Below are 15,771 nucleotides of genomic sequence, written 5' to 3' on the forward strand. Positions count from 1 at the left end.
GGGCAGCGGGCAAGGGGCAAGGGCGGGAATCAAAAATTTTTAAATTAAACGGGTTTTCGGGTTGACCCGGCAACCCGTCGGGTCAACCCGAACCCGACCCGTTTTTGCAAACGGGTCGGTTTACCGGACCCGAACCCGACCCGCTTCGAGTTCGGGTCAACCCAAACCCGAAAATTTCGGGTCGGGTTCGGGTCGGGTTTTCGGGTTGGGTCCAATATTGACAGGTCTATGCAAAGGTTTTTAGAGAATCATTTGGTAGTTCAGCATACCATTCGAAAGCAATTCCACTCAAGCTGCTCACGAATTGCCGAAATAATAGAGCGTCATTGCCTCCGTATTCCCGCAGGTTGCTTTGAACTGCGCGAGGTGCTGTCTGGGATTTTTAATCGAAGAATTTTAACTTCGGTACAGAATATCCCTTTGGATAGGGCACCTGATCGTACTCTGCTAGGTACGGGCGATCTTTCCCTACCAACTTCTCTGCCTGTTCAGCATCTATAATGGCCTTAATCCTTTCACTGAGTAAGCCTTCCAACTGCGATGCAGTTACAGGTTCAGAGGCGCTCGCCACATTTTGTGGAGTATGCTGGCGGATTGGACCATCAGTCTCTTTGCCACCTTCAGGTACACCTTTCACTCTTGAGGCTTGGGGCGCTTGAGAATTTTGAGGATTAGCATCTTGGTTGACGGGCTGAGCCGGTGCAGGGCCCACAGAAGTGGTCTTCTACATCATCTCCATCATGTCCGTCATCTAAGTCGTCATCTCGGTCATTTTATCATTCAGCTGAGAGATTTCTCTATCTTTCTTCCGCATTTGTCGCCTCATTTGATTTCTCATTTCAGCGAGTGTGATGTCTTCGCCAGCGAAGAGATTTTCTCCGACCTCTTCTTCTTCCTCATCTCCTTCTTCTGAGGAGCGAGCACTTTGACTGGCAATGGATCTAGCCCTGTGACGACGTCGATAAACACGTACGCGCGGTTGTGATTTTTGGTCATCTTCATCACCATCATCATCTTCAACATCAATGTGGCTGACCATATGAACCACCTCAATTTCCATAGTATCATCATCGTCATATTCTTCTTCATCTTCTTGTACCTAAATTTCTGAGCGGCGTCGCCACTGAATTTCAGGCTCTTGACTTGGAATGATTACTTTTTCGATCTGCGGACTACGATCGAAAAGAACTTCCTCTTTGATTGAAGTAGGAGAATGACGGGATCTCCTGGAAGACTCTCCAGGATGTCGACTGTCATTATAATTGTCGTCATTATGGGTCTTCTTTTGGACCCATTTCTGACGAGCTCTGTTGGCAGGGGCGGATCTCCGGGAGACAGCTCCGGATGTCACACCCGAACTAATCCTTTCTTCCAAGATATTTTCTCTTCGAGGTTTCGGCTTCCAAACTTGCTTCCCTTTCCACCGGGACCTTTCAACGACGGATCCCCGAATATATGGTTCAGGTGTCACGCCCCGATGCTCACCACGCGGAGCCTGTTGTCGGTAATCTCTTCTTTCAACTATCACAGTAGACGATAGTCTATCTCTTGGAGGAGTTCTACGGGCCTCAAAAATCAGTGGTCTCTGAAACTTCTTTTTCATTAAGCCCTTCTCCTTGACTGCCTTCAGTACATGGTGTACCCGGGCGGACAGACGTTCGGGCTCTCGTATCTTCTAAGGGGTTAGAGCTTCAGGTCGACGCTCCCAGAATGATTTCTTTAGCTCACCAGAATTGCTGTTTCTTTTAACCCACTTCAGATTGGAGAACTTATTTTGAGTGGGAATATTGATCTCTGGTTCTGATGCTGGTAGATTGGAGGGATGAACTGGTACTGTCAGCTGCTGAGCACGTAGCTCTGTATTTATCTTCCTCCTTAGCCTTCTGTTAAGCCCTCCTCCAGATGAGGAAGCTTCAGCATCATACCTCCCAGGTGCAACAGGCTCTCTGAGCAGGGTAGTGGTGTTCGCAGTCACCACAGAAATTTTTCTTCCAGTAACAACCCTCTTTGCTGTAAGGGCCTCAGATTGGGATAATCTTTCAAATACAGAAGTTCTTCCTTGGGCAATATTCCTAGCAGCAATCCTTGCAGAATAGGATCTTCCAGAAAGCTCTTCAGAATTTATGCCGTACAGAGGGACGGCTGCAGCCCTTGCAGTAGCTGCTGAGAATTCGAGCCCACCAAAGTGGATAGTGGCTCCAGTATTTCCAGTCTCTATGACAGCATTCGCCAGTTGGACAGTCATCGGTGTGTCCTGCATTTCCATTCTTCACAAATGAAATGCATGGGTTAGTGATCAGAATTGATACATCACCCCACACTTTCATAAAACAGAAATAACGCATAAAAAATAACAGAAGCTGGAAAATCAGCATAAAATTAAAAACCCTGCTGATTGAATTTTCATTGATCTTATTTAAAAGATTAATTTTCAGGAAATTTAAAATTTAATTTGTTGACTACTATAGCCTTTGAATGACTAGCCAGAGATGGAAAGAGAAACCAGTCCCCAGCGGAGTAGCCAGAAATCTGTGGGCTCCGAAAATTCGGCTCCGGCCTCTCCGCCGCGCTTTTCCTCTTTTTATTTGGCGAAGGAGTTTTAACGAACTAAGTTCCGGGGTAAATTTTGGAAGGCAGATGGGTTTGTAGATAAGACACTACCCAGAGATTTCGCCCTCATTTTGCGAGGACTTTATGATCTGAGTTCTGGTTTCCTATAGGTGCAAGCCCCTATAGTTAATTACCCCTCCCACTAACGAGAGAGAACTTTCGATTAAGGCTAGTCGTCAATCAGATACGTATAGAGAATACGTGTTATCTGGCATATAGTAGCAGCAATGAGTATTGGTATTTAGGATTGGAAGTTTGGAATTTGAAGGGTTCAGATATTGAGAAATTGTGTCTGAATTTGGGTATTTGGAAAGTTTGGAAACTTTGGAGATTGAAAATTTTGATATTTAAAATAAAAACTTCACCATCTTGCACTTAAAGCGGATGGTGAGAGAATGGATGATAGACCCGATCAAGATCACATGGTTCCGTCGTCCCGGGCCATCGTGGTCCATGGTCTACTTAGTCAGAGGAGGTAGTCGACCCAACCTGACAGAAGGATCCTTGTCGGCAGCCATGGGCTTCTTCGTCCAAGGGGACCTTGTAGACCTTGGTTGAATGTTTGTCTAAGGGGACAAATTTGAATCCACCTTAGCTAACAGAGGGCTTTGTGCCCTATCGATCATATCCTATTGATTCATATCTCAAGGATTTGATGTCAATAAGGAGCGTATCGGCGCTGGCCATAACCGGTATTTCGTGGTGCCATTTGGCTCTTTGTGAGCTGAAGTAAACTTTAATTTGTCCGCTCTGGCAAACTGTTGTGGAGGGTGCATGGATTTTGCTTTAAGCAATAGATCGACAGATTCATTTTTTTAAATGTTTTTTGGCTTTTTGGGATTTTTTAGAATTTTTTTTGGATTTTTGTGGGTATTTTAGGTGGAGATATGGACTTTGGATATTTGGGAGACATTTGAAAATATTTGGAAACCCCTCCGCTTGAGATCTGCATTCAACACGGCCATTATCGGGGTGTTTGGGGTCATTTAAAAAATATTTGCAATTTATAGATGAACCTTGTCAACTCTGTCGAGCTGTCGACAGAGGATCGGGTTTCTTATAGACTTCGTGCCTTTATCAGTGAATTCTCTTGATTATCGGCCTTGAAGGCATAATCCAAATTGATTAAAATAAATACACCAGTTGACACAACCGTGTATTTATTTGAAGGTTCGAACCTTGTCGACTCCTATAGATCCGCATAAGAGGATCGGGTTCGAATCTGAATTCACGTGTTGACCCACGCAGCATCCTTAGACGTCACGTGTGTACCAATAACACGCTCGTCGGGGCCCATGCAGGTTTGGGGCATTCTATAATTAAACCCTGTCGACTCCTTTTTACCTGCTAAGGAGGATCAGGTTTAAAATTGGATAATCCGCGCAGCATCCCTAGACGTCACATGTGTACCAATAACACACTCGCCGGGGCCCATGCGGGTTTCATGATTGTTTACCCTCTTTTAGTGTACCTAAGTGTGTATAAACTACAGTGCATGTGCGAGGGTATTTTGAAATATTCATGAAACGCCTTCTGTCCGCTTCCAAGAACGTCGCGGATCCGGTGGCGTGGAATAGCAGTTTATGGATCAGTTGTTTACTGATTTGTACATGTAGACTATCGTGAACTATTTGTTGATTTTTGTTGGCGAGTCATAGTGCACTAACTAATCTCGTGCCTTCGGACTTGTAATTCTGCCTTTTGAATTATTAAAAAAATTTGACACGTCATAAAGACATCTCAGAAAAATAAAGATCTCAGACAAATGAGATAAGCCTCTTTGTTGCTATGCCACCTTGTTATATAGTTCGTATGTTCTTTCTTTTACTACAATTTCTTCTGCATCTTGCTTGTGATATGATGTGTGGCATATCCACGTCCACAGAGGATCCCTTGTATTTGCAATTTCTCTACTGTTGTTGTTTATAGGTGAGCCATATTTATCATACTTTCCTTTGTACGGCACTTGCGAATAGTGGACCTTTGTAGTTGTTCGTGCGTATTACAATCACACTACTCTTACTTGTGTACGATATGCAAAGGACATTTTATTTATTGTATACCCTTCATTCTTCTTCCTTAAATATCTTCTTCAACTCTATTCCTTGCATGGTTGGGTATATGAGCTTTTAAATTCATATTCAAAAAATCTATTGATCACAAATTCTTTGTTGTCTTTGAGAATAATTTATAGCAATCGTAATGGACCTAGTGATGTTATATGTTAATGCTTATTCTCCGATCATCATGACATACTTTATTACATATTAGTAATTGTCTCTATCATCACTTGCAAGTTGAGACCTTGTTGCTTTTCTTTTATCGCAAATAAACTGCATTTGGTCCTTGTTCATCACATATTCGTTGCAAGTCCCTTTCATTTGGTTCAATCAAGTTCATAAATCTCATGTGATCTTGGCAAGTTCAAGCTTTCCATATTCATTTGAGTTCATGGTGGTTTCTCCAAGTTCGAATCCGAGTTCAAATTCGTTTGAAGTTCAAGCCATTTCGTGACCATTCAAGAGATTTCTTGGTCAAAATTGGCTTAAGTATTTTGCTCATTAAGATTTAGCTCACTTTATAGTCCAAACAAAGTCCAAATAATGTCCAAGTCATAGTCTCATTTGATCAAAAATGAGTTCAAATGTTTAATGCTTTGAATTCAAACTCTTTTTGGTTAAGCTTGATTTTGAATCTTTTGTTCAAGTTTGCACTTAATATGTTAATGTCCACAAGTTTTGAGTTCAAGATCATGTTCTAACTCAAATCTTCGTTATAGTTCAATTGCAAGTTCAAGAATGAGTTCAAAATAAGTTCAATCGAGCTCTCATTCCTTTCAACATAATTGATTATGTTTGATTTTGTCTTAAATTATGCCCAAGTTAAGTTCATTTGATATCCAAATACTGGTCCGAGTCCTCTGCTTCAATTCAACTTTAAGTTCAAGTTTAGTCCAAGTCCAAGCATAGTCTATTGTTTTGTTGTTCAAGTATAGTTCGATGTGCAAGCTCAAATTTGTCCAAGTCCTCAGTATTTTCAAATGAAATTTCGGCAACCTCCCAGCGTCTCCCCCGTTTAGGGGAAAAATCAAGAGGCAACATTTCCCCTCGACGCTACATGAGCGCTTCAGGTAGGTGTCAAAAATGACACCGCGGTCGCAAATGTATTTTTTTTATCCCTGCCCGCTACGTGAACGTCTAAGGGTGTTTTGTTTGTTTATTATAAGAAGAAAACAGGTGTTAGAAAGAACACAAATTTCCCCCCTCTGCATCACGTGGGCGTTCGGGAGTACTTATATAAAAAATAAAATAAAATAAAAAGGAGATTTTTTTTATCCCCTTCGCCGCAAGCGTCTCACCGGTTTCATGCCCTACAACGCTACTTGAGCGCCTCAGGGGTTTGCCGGCTCGTTGCTAGCATTGAAGAGGGATCCTTAAATCGTCGCAAGCATCGCACCGGTTTCCCGCCCTACAACGCTACGTGAGAGACTCGGGGGTTTGCCAGTTCGTTGCAAGCGTCGAGAAAAGAACCATCTCATTTTATGAATTAATTATAATTAATAAGAATTAATGATAATTAATTATAATTTAAAATATTTAATTATAATTATAACACTTAATAATATTTAATTATAACTAATAATAATTAATTTAAATTAAAATAGTTAATTATAATTAATTTTAATAATTTATAGTTAATTATTAATAAAAATAATTAACCATAACAACTAAACGTCGGCACAGGCAAGTGCTCGACAGGGTTGGGGATCGAAGGGAGCAGAGGTGGAGTTCGGAGAAGCGTCGGGTTGGAGGTCTGCGATAGAGAGGGAGAGTAGCAGAGGGAGTAGCGATTGGAGCTCGATCGCATGTAGAGAGCCTTCAGTTGGTTTGGTATTTAACGAAACTCATGGGAGCGAGATCGAGGCGAGCGTGTATGAAACGACTAAAATCGGCGCCGTTTGCAGGGAGTGGGTCGCTGTAGCGGGATTTCTGCCGGAAACGAGGGATGGGCAACCGACTGTGGCAGATTACAGGTATCTTATTTTTATTTATTTGATTTTTTTTTTGGACATTTCTTAGAGGTCAACAGAACTGTTAGAATCAAGATGTAAGATGAAATCATTAGGACTCTTATTGAAGTCAAATATGCACCAAAGTTTAAAAGAAATTTGATATCATCGAGTACTTTGGATGCATTAGTTTGCACTTCTAATGTTGGAAGCAAAATTTTAAAAGTAAAGGTTCAATTAGGCTTATAAAGGGCAAAAGACCAAATGATTTGTATTCACTATTAAGAAAAACATTGTATGCTTCATATGTAAGTGAAACAAATAACAAAAGGCATTGACATTGTAAGAACCGGTTTAGACGGGCCAGTTCTATTGAACCAGCCAGCCTCTAAATAAGCCGCAAATCAAGGAGGGGAGAAACAGCGGGCAAGCCGTGACCTGAGACGGACGAACGCGAGCGCGGACGTGACTGGAAGGCTTGGTTGGCTGTTTTGAGCGAATGATCGCGTACGTGGAAGAAAAATAACCCGGTTCTATTGAACCGGCCAGCCTCTAAATAAGCCGCGAATCAAGGAGGGGAGAAAAAGCGGGCAAGCCGTGACCTGAGACGGTCGAACGCGAGCGCGGACATGACTGGAAGGCTTGGTTGGCTGTTTTGAGCGAATGATCGCGTACGTGGAAGAAAAATAATTACTCATAAGAGATAAGTCCATTTTCAATCATTCCTGTAAAAAAAACGCGAGAGAGAGGTGTTTTGTCGTGAGAGGCAACTGAGAGGAAAAGAACGAAGGTGTGTTGATTTTTCCCATTTTATGTGTAAATCCTTATGTATTACCTCTTCTAAATAGTAAGGGATATTTAATTAGAACCAGCCAGCCTCTTAATAAGCCGCGAATCAAGGAGGGGAGAAACAGCGGGCAAGCCGTGACGGTTGAACGCGAGCGCGGACGTGACTGGAAGGCTTGGTTCGCTGTTTTGAGCGAATGATCACGTACGTGGAAGAAAAATAAGTACTCATAAGAGATAAGTCCATTTCCAATCATTCCTGCAAAAGAAAACGCGAAAGAGAGGTGTTTTGTCTGAGAGGCAGCTGAGAGGAAAAGAACGAAGGTGTGTTGATTTTTCCCATTTTATGTGTAAATCCTTCTGTATTACCTCTTCTAAATAGCAAGGAATATTTAATTAAAGGCAAAGGAAGAGATTGGAAGTGTGGGCTCTGAAAATTCGGCCCCGGCCTCCCCGCCGCGCATGACTGTGATGCTTTTTCTTCGGCAAGAGAGTTTTAACGAAGTAAGTTTCGGGGTAAATTTTGAAAGGCAGATGGGTTTGTAGATAAGACACTACCTAGAGATTTCGCCCTCATTTTGTGAGGACTTTATGATCTAAGTTCTAGTTTCCTATAGGCGCAAGCCCCTATAGTTAATTATCCCTCCCACTAACGAGAGAGAACTTTCGATTAAGGCTAGTCGTCAATCAGATACGTAAGAATACATGTTATCTGGCATATAGTAGCAGCATGGATTTGGATTTGAAAATTGAGTTTAAATTTGGGTATTTGAAAATGTTTGGAAAGTTTAATATTTAAAATAGAAATTTCACCATCTTGCACTTAAAGCGGATGGTGGGGGAATGGATGATGGACCCGATCAAGATCCCATGATTCCGTCGTCTGGGGCCATCGTGGTCCCAGTCTACTTAGTCAGAGGAGGTAGTCGACCCAACCTAACATAAGGGTCCTTGCCGGCAGACATGGGTTGCTTCATCCAAGGGGACCTTGTAGACATAGGGTGAATGTTTGTCTAAGGGGATAAATTTGAATCCACCTTAGCTAACAGAGGGCTTTGTGCCTTATCAATCATATCCTATTGATTCATATCTCAAGGATTTGAAGCCACTAAGGAACGTATTGGCTCTGGCCATAACCGGTATTTCGTGGTGCCATTTGGCGGCAAAACCACTCGGTTCAGAGAACCTCGGATCATAACCGTTTATCATGTGATGCCATTTGGCGGCAGACCACAGGTTAGAGGACACGTACCACGTCCTTACCAGCAGGAGATTGTTTGAGAATAGATCCTAGTGATATTTTCGACTAGGCATTTGGCTCTTTGTGAGCTGAAGTAATTTTTAATTTGTCCACCTCGGCAAACTGTTGCGGATGATGGATGGATTTTGCTTTAAGTAGTTGATGGTTGAATCTCAAATTTTAAATATTTTTTAGTTTGATGATTTTCCGGATTTTTTGACTTTGTGGAGTTTTGGATTTTGAGTGGACTTTTTGGGAGGCATTTAAAAAAAATTGTGAACCCCTCCGGTTGAGATTAGCATTCAACACGGTCATCATCGGGTTGTTTGGGGTTATTTCCCTTTATTGATTGAACCCTATCAACTCGACCAAGCTGTTGATCGAGGATCGGGTTTCTCGTAGGCTTTGTGCCTCTGTTTATGAATTTTCTTTGTTAAAGGACTTGAAGGCCTGATATGATGTATACAATAAATATTCTGATCACATTCGTGACCGTATATTTATCCGAGAGTTTGAACCGTGTCTACTCCTATTTATATGCTTAGGAGGATCGGGTTTCATAGGCTTCATGCATTTATTTAGTGAATTCTTTTGATTATAGGCCTTGAAGGCCTAATATGAATGTATTAAAAACAAATACACCGGTCGCCACAACCGTGTGTTTGTTTGAAGGTTCGAACCCTGTCGACTCCTATTGATCCATATAGAAGGATCAGGTTCGAACCTGAATTCACTTATTGACCAGCGCAGCATCCCTAGGCGTCACGTATGTACCAATAACACGCTCGTCGGGGCCAATGCGGGTCGAGATTGTACTTTCCCCTTTAGTGTACCTATGTATATACAATTTATAGTGCACGTGCAGGGGTATTTTGAAATAATTTATGCATATAACTATCGTTTGGATGCACATAACTTTTCATTTAAGAGCTTATACACGTCTTATATCCGCTAGTACGAATGTTGCGAATCCGGTGGCGGTGCGTTGTGGATTGTAGAAGCCTTCTGTCTGCTTGCATAAGTGTTGCAGATCCGGTGGCGTTGAGGTCTTAATGTTGACTCCCCCTTTCTCATTCACCGGGGAAGGTTTCTTCTCGACTTTGAAGTCCACTGCTTTGCCTTGAAAAGACCTCCTTTCAAGATCTTTAGTATAGTAGACTTATTGTCTCTGATGCTTGTAGATATCAGAACTATTTTTCTCCTGAGTATAGAATCAAGAAGAATTTTTGGAACACCATGAAGTTTAGTTCTAATTTGTTTAAACATCTCTTCTATTCTGCCAGAGGTTGTCCTTTTTCATACATCGAGTTGCCCTTGTACCCGACATACCCGTAGGCCTTAATCACCATTATCGTAGGTGATATTTGTACTTGTGTCCACAATGGTTCGTTGTGCTTACGATATACACATTATTGTTATCCACAAGTATTCATTTGGACCGTTGTACTACGATCTCCCGGAAGTGTTTGTAGGAGAACCGTTGTCACCTTCACCATATCCACCTTTCACCAATCTCGGGTGGTAGTTTTGATGTATTTGCTTGTAGAGACGGGTCCTCCATTATTGGTTTTCAGTATCGCCTTCTTCAATCAACAGGCAACATTGATTGTGTTGGAGATTCCAATAGTGCATGTAGGAGGGGCACCCGTGCATTTCATTCTTACAGGTATGATGCACCCGATCTCATAGAGACTGTCATAAGAGTCTACCACATTCTTTATTTGCATGCATTGAGGTCTTGTAGTGTGCCTACTTGTACCTCGATGTTGTTTACAAGGATGTCGCAATATCCCCCCTCTTCTTCTCATTTGAAAGTAGACTCTTGTGTGCTCATTTACACATTAGCCTGCATAGATAATAAAAGATCCGCTTCTGCTACATCTCCCTTGCATTGCTTGTGAACATATCGCCACATGATTCTTGCTACAACTCATGCATATTCCATTGGTTGTGTTGTCATTGACATGCTCATTGCTCTTGCTCTTTTAATCAAAGCATGTTGTAGGTACACCGTAGTTTTCATCATATATTCATTACAAATTTTCTACACATATTTGTAGGCGAGCCTTACAATGTCGTTGGAAATTCAAGCTTCTTGCAATTTGATTGGATTTAAATTGGGTTCAATTCTTTAAACTCACTTGAAGTTTGAATTCAACTTGAACTTAATATGCAAAATCATGTTCTTTGTACTTATTTGGACTTGAGTCTACAAGTCTCCCATTTTATACAAATTGTAAGCTCTTGTTCAAGTGGTTCAAGCTCAAATTCCTTTGAGCCTCATTCGGTTCAGGTTCCAATTTGCAAGTTTCTATGTAGCTCATTGTGATTTTCTCCAATTCAGGTTCAATCCAACGCGTGAGTTCAAGTCCAAGTGCACAAGTTCTTGTTGTCCACATCTCGGTCTAGTTTGAGTTCAGAGTGCAAGTTCAAGTGATCTTATTTAATTCATCTCATTTTCAAATTGAGTTCAAGTTTGAGTTCTATGTTCGGATTCCCTGATGTTGCACAGGTCGAGTTCCAAGTACATGTTCAAGTGCTTGTTCAGGATCTTCTGAAGTCCTTGTAAGATCAAATGAGTACTCAAATTGGTTTGAATTTGATTCCACTCTGATTTTATGCTATTTGAGTTTGAACTTTAGAAATCATTTAGGTTTTGTTCAGGTCCCTGCTTATGTTCAAAAAGTCCACAAGTCTGAGTCCATTTTTGTTCATTTCAGTCCAAATTTTGCTCAAGTCCACGGTGTCTCCAGTCTGAATTTCGGCACTCCCGGCGTCTCCCCCGTTTAGGGGAAAAACCAAGAGGCAACCTTCGCAAACGTCGAGGACAGAAATCCGAGTTTAGAAATTATACCTTCAGGTTCGGCGGATCGGTGGTGGAAGGCACAGAAACCGAGGCGAGAGGAGCACATTTTTCTCTTTCACCCTCTTGCACATGCATATATAATTAGTATTATTTATTATTAATGATATTATTTATAATATTATTATTATTAGTTTAAATTCCAAGAAGAACGATGTATCCGGTCCCTCCACTCGACAATGGATCACATTTTGACGGTCATTCAGTCTCTGCAGCCATCGGATTGCATTAATACAAACTCCTATGATGATTCTGTCCATCTCATACATCCAGTCCTGAATAACCTCACGTATTGCCATTGCTGCCAACATTTCTGACTGTAAGCTATCCCAGTGCTCGATATTTCTCCCAGCAGCAACAATCAACTTTCCATCATGATACCGAGCGATATACCCAGGCCAACTTGATTAGAAGGAAGCAATGCTGCATCAAAGTTAAATTTAATCCAACCTGGAGGGGGAGGGCACCAAAGTTTATGAGAAGGCAACCCAATGGGTTGATTAGTACCCCATTGCTCCAGCATTGGCCATTTAAACGGTTTTGGCAATAATGAGAGCACCGCAGCAGCAATCACAGAAGGAGATCTACACATTTTATGATGCTTCATATCATTCCGAGCTCTCCAAACCTGATAAACAGTATAGCTGTAAATTCTTCCCATGCAAGGATTCTTATCAACATACTTCATCAATTCAATCTTAAGATCCCCAAGAGAGTTTACAGCAGGCAAAATAATCCCCCATTTACGAAAAATTTCAAACACCTGCTTCAATTTAGTACACTGAGACGAACAGTGATCTAAATTTTCTTCCTCATTACAGCCCCACAGGCAGCAGGACGTATCAGTTAAAGTTCTTCTATGCAACCAATGGGATGTTGGAATGGCGTCCCTCAACAATTTCCAACAAAAGAAATGTTCAAGGGGGTGAAGTTTCAACTGTTTCAGCCAACTGAATTCATAATTTCCCTTCTCATCACAAGCCTTATAAGCCATAGCCGCAACAGTCATGCTCAGCCTGGAATGAATAAGCTCAGGTTTATCCTCCAAGCTCATTGTGGATATATTAATGGCCAGAATACGATCAGCCATTACATCTCTAAAACATTGTTTAACCATCTCTTCATTCCACTGGAGAGAATTAGTCAACAAATTGCATACCTTCATGTTTTCCACCTCTTCAATATTAACGAACGTAGGCCATTTAGCAATATTACAATTCAGAATCCGCACATCATGCAATACATCAATTTGATTACCATTCACAATATTCCACCTGAGGATCGGTCGCAACGCCTTAGCACCATCTTGGATTACCTTCCAAGTGATATATCTGTTACTACCCTGCATACCGTCCCATAAGTTCAAGCCATACTTAGCCATCAACAACTTGTAAATTAAAGAATCCTCATTCTGGAGCAGATCCCACACCACCCGTGCACGAAGAGCCCCCTTCCAACGGGTAAGACAGTGAAAGCCAAGGCCCCCAAGATCCGTCGGCTGACACAGATCCTTCCATCCCACATAATGCATTCCACGACTGTTAGCATCTTTCTGCCATAAAAACCGCCTCCCCATACGTTCAATGGCCATCAAAACAACATTAGAAACAGAAGTATGAGTCATAACATACATTGGAACAGATAACATAGAAGTTTTGATCAAGAGAGCCGTTCCAGCAAGTGAAAGATGTTTTCTACCCCAAAGATTGATCTTCTCAAAAGCAATTTTCATTACTTTGGAGAAATCGGCAGCAGTCATCCTCTTCATAACAAGAGGGAGACCAAGATATTCCAACGAGTCAACCTTTTTATACCCCATCACTTTAGCAATCATCCTCTTCCTCCAGCTTGGGCATTTTTTGTTAAACAGAATAGCTGACTTTCCACAAATCTTCTGACCCGTCCAGCAGCAGTAATCCCCCAACAACTCCATAATTCGACGGGCATTGCACCTGCTAGCTTATGCAAACACAAGAATATCATAAGCATACAGTAAGTGAGAAATGCTTACTGTATTCCTACTCATCTGGATTCCAAGCTGTGCTCCACGCTGCTTAAAAGATTTTGAAAGAAGCTCAGAACAAAGAATAAACAAATAAGGCGACAGTGGACATCCTTGTCGCAGTCCACTTCTAGCATCAATCCAACGTGTCCTGTTGCCATTCATCAACAAAGTGAACTTCGGCTCAATAATACACTGCATAATCCAAGTGATAAACCGCTCCCTGAATCCCATTAAGGTCATAACTTTCTGCAGCGTCTCCCAAGACATACAATCGTATGCCTGCTTCATATCAATCTTCAAAGCCATTAGCCCAGACTTCTGAGTATAATGCTTAAACTTATTCATCATCTCCTGTGCGATGAGTCCATGATTAGATATTGATCGTCCCGGTACAAATGCCCCCTGCTCCTCACTGATAATAGTACTCAACACCGGTTTCATGCGGTTAATCAGCACCTTGGCAACAATCTTATAAAAAGATTGATATAAACTTATAGGCCTAAAGTTGGATGGCATATTTGCATTCTCCATTTTAGGAATCAGCACCACCAAGGTTTCCTTCCAGCTATGGCACATCAAGTTAGTAGCAAAAAAATGCATAATAGCACTATTAACATCTTTCTTAATAATCTCCCAATAGAATTTCAAAAATGAGGAAGTTATGCCATAAATCCCCGGAGCTCTGTTATTGCCCATGCTAAAAACAGCTTGCCGGATCTCAGTCTCTGAAATTTCAACCTCTAGACTTTGACTGAATTGCACAGGGATAATGTCCTCATTGCAGAATTCAGACAATTAGCCAAAGAAACCTGCCTATCTTTCCACTTCAACATGAAAAAATTCCAGAATTCCTCTTGGACCGAATTCGGATCAACAATCCTCTCTCCATCAGGAGTCATGACTTCAATAATATGATTCCCTCGCCTACGTGTAGATGCAAAAGAGTGGAAGAAATGCGAGTTCGTATCTCCTTCATCAATCCATCTGGCCTTTGCTCTCTGCTTCCACCAGGTAGCAAGCTGAGCTAGAGTAGTGTTCAATTCAACAGCCTTCGTTCTAAGCTCTTGTTCCTGTTCCTCATTTAAACCATTACAAAAATAACTTGACAAGTCAATAAAGACAAATCAGGTAATTCTCTATCAATGTCTGTCGCACAAAACACAGGACAAAAGAAATCAGTATCTCAACTATCTATTGATACATCCAAGAGATCTATGAAGAAAGAAAGTTTTAGTGTGACATTCAAGCAAAAATTTTGGAGATCCACTAAATGAGAATCTTAATGTGACATCCAAGCAAATTTTGGAGATCCACTAAAGAAAAATCTCAGTAAATTTTTGGATATACACTAACTAAAAAATCTTAGTGTGACATCCAAACGAATTTTTGGAGATCCACTGAATGAAAACCCTTGTGTGACATCTAGAACAAATATCTAGAGATCCACATGGTCAATCAGCATACAACAAACGTGATTCGCTCTAGACGCGTACCACATTTGTTGGGGGGCATTTGTTAACCTCAGAATAACAAAACAAAAATCCAAATGTCTTCAAACCGTATCCATCTGTTTCCAGGTCTCGGGATTTTAGCTATTGACCATCAGATAATGAACAACAACAAAAAATGAGAAAGAAGAAATCAAAACAAAAATCCACGTAGTCCCGATTTTTCGCCGAAATCCTGTCGAACTCAAACAGAAATCCCGCAGCTTCGTACCTGTTCGGCGTCGTTCGCGATCAGATCCCGTGAATCCCGAGAAACTGCCTCGGTCGCACCTTGCCAAGAGTCGATAAATAGCGACCCAAATGAGAGCTTCGGCTCTCTGCTCTTCTCCCGTTCACTACACTCACGATCCTTTGCTTCCCGATCTCCTCTCCAGCGACCGAGCTCCCTCCTCGACTCCAGCTAAACTCCTCCTCCCATCTCAGTAGCCGAAGCCAGCTCTACCTCCACCTAGCCGAAACCGAACTCCACCTTCCCCGATCCAACCCGTCGACCTCTTCTCCTCACCCGACCCCATTACCGTTTCCGTTCGGCCTCAGAGAGAGAGAGAGAGAGAGAGAGAAAGAAAGATAGAGAAAGAAGGTCGAGCTTCACTTACCTGGCCGAATCCTCCCGATCCCGTCGCCCTCTCCCTTCCGATCTTCCCCCGTGCCGCCTACCTCTTGCCCGATTTCATCCTACCCGAGAGCCCCTTAGGTATCTTAAGTATAGGATAATTTATTATTTTTATTATTATTTATTAATTCAATTTA

At 41.7% G+C, this 15,771-nt stretch overlaps 1 protein-coding gene across 1 annotated transcript in view; it reads right to left on the reverse strand.

The window, feature by feature from the left end:
* The window catches only part of LOC110115111, a 63,891-nt gene that overhangs the window by 29,456 nt on the left and 18,664 nt on the right, over positions 1-15,771 (reverse strand). The gene's annotated exons all lie outside the window — the stretch shown is intronic.

Source organism: Dendrobium catenatum, unplaced genomic scaffold (genome assembly GCF_001605985.2).
Source record: "Dendrobium catenatum unplaced genomic scaffold, ASM160598v2 fragScaff_scaffold_926, whole genome shotgun sequence".
NCBI lineage: Eukaryota > Viridiplantae > Streptophyta > Magnoliopsida > Asparagales > Orchidaceae > Dendrobium > Dendrobium catenatum.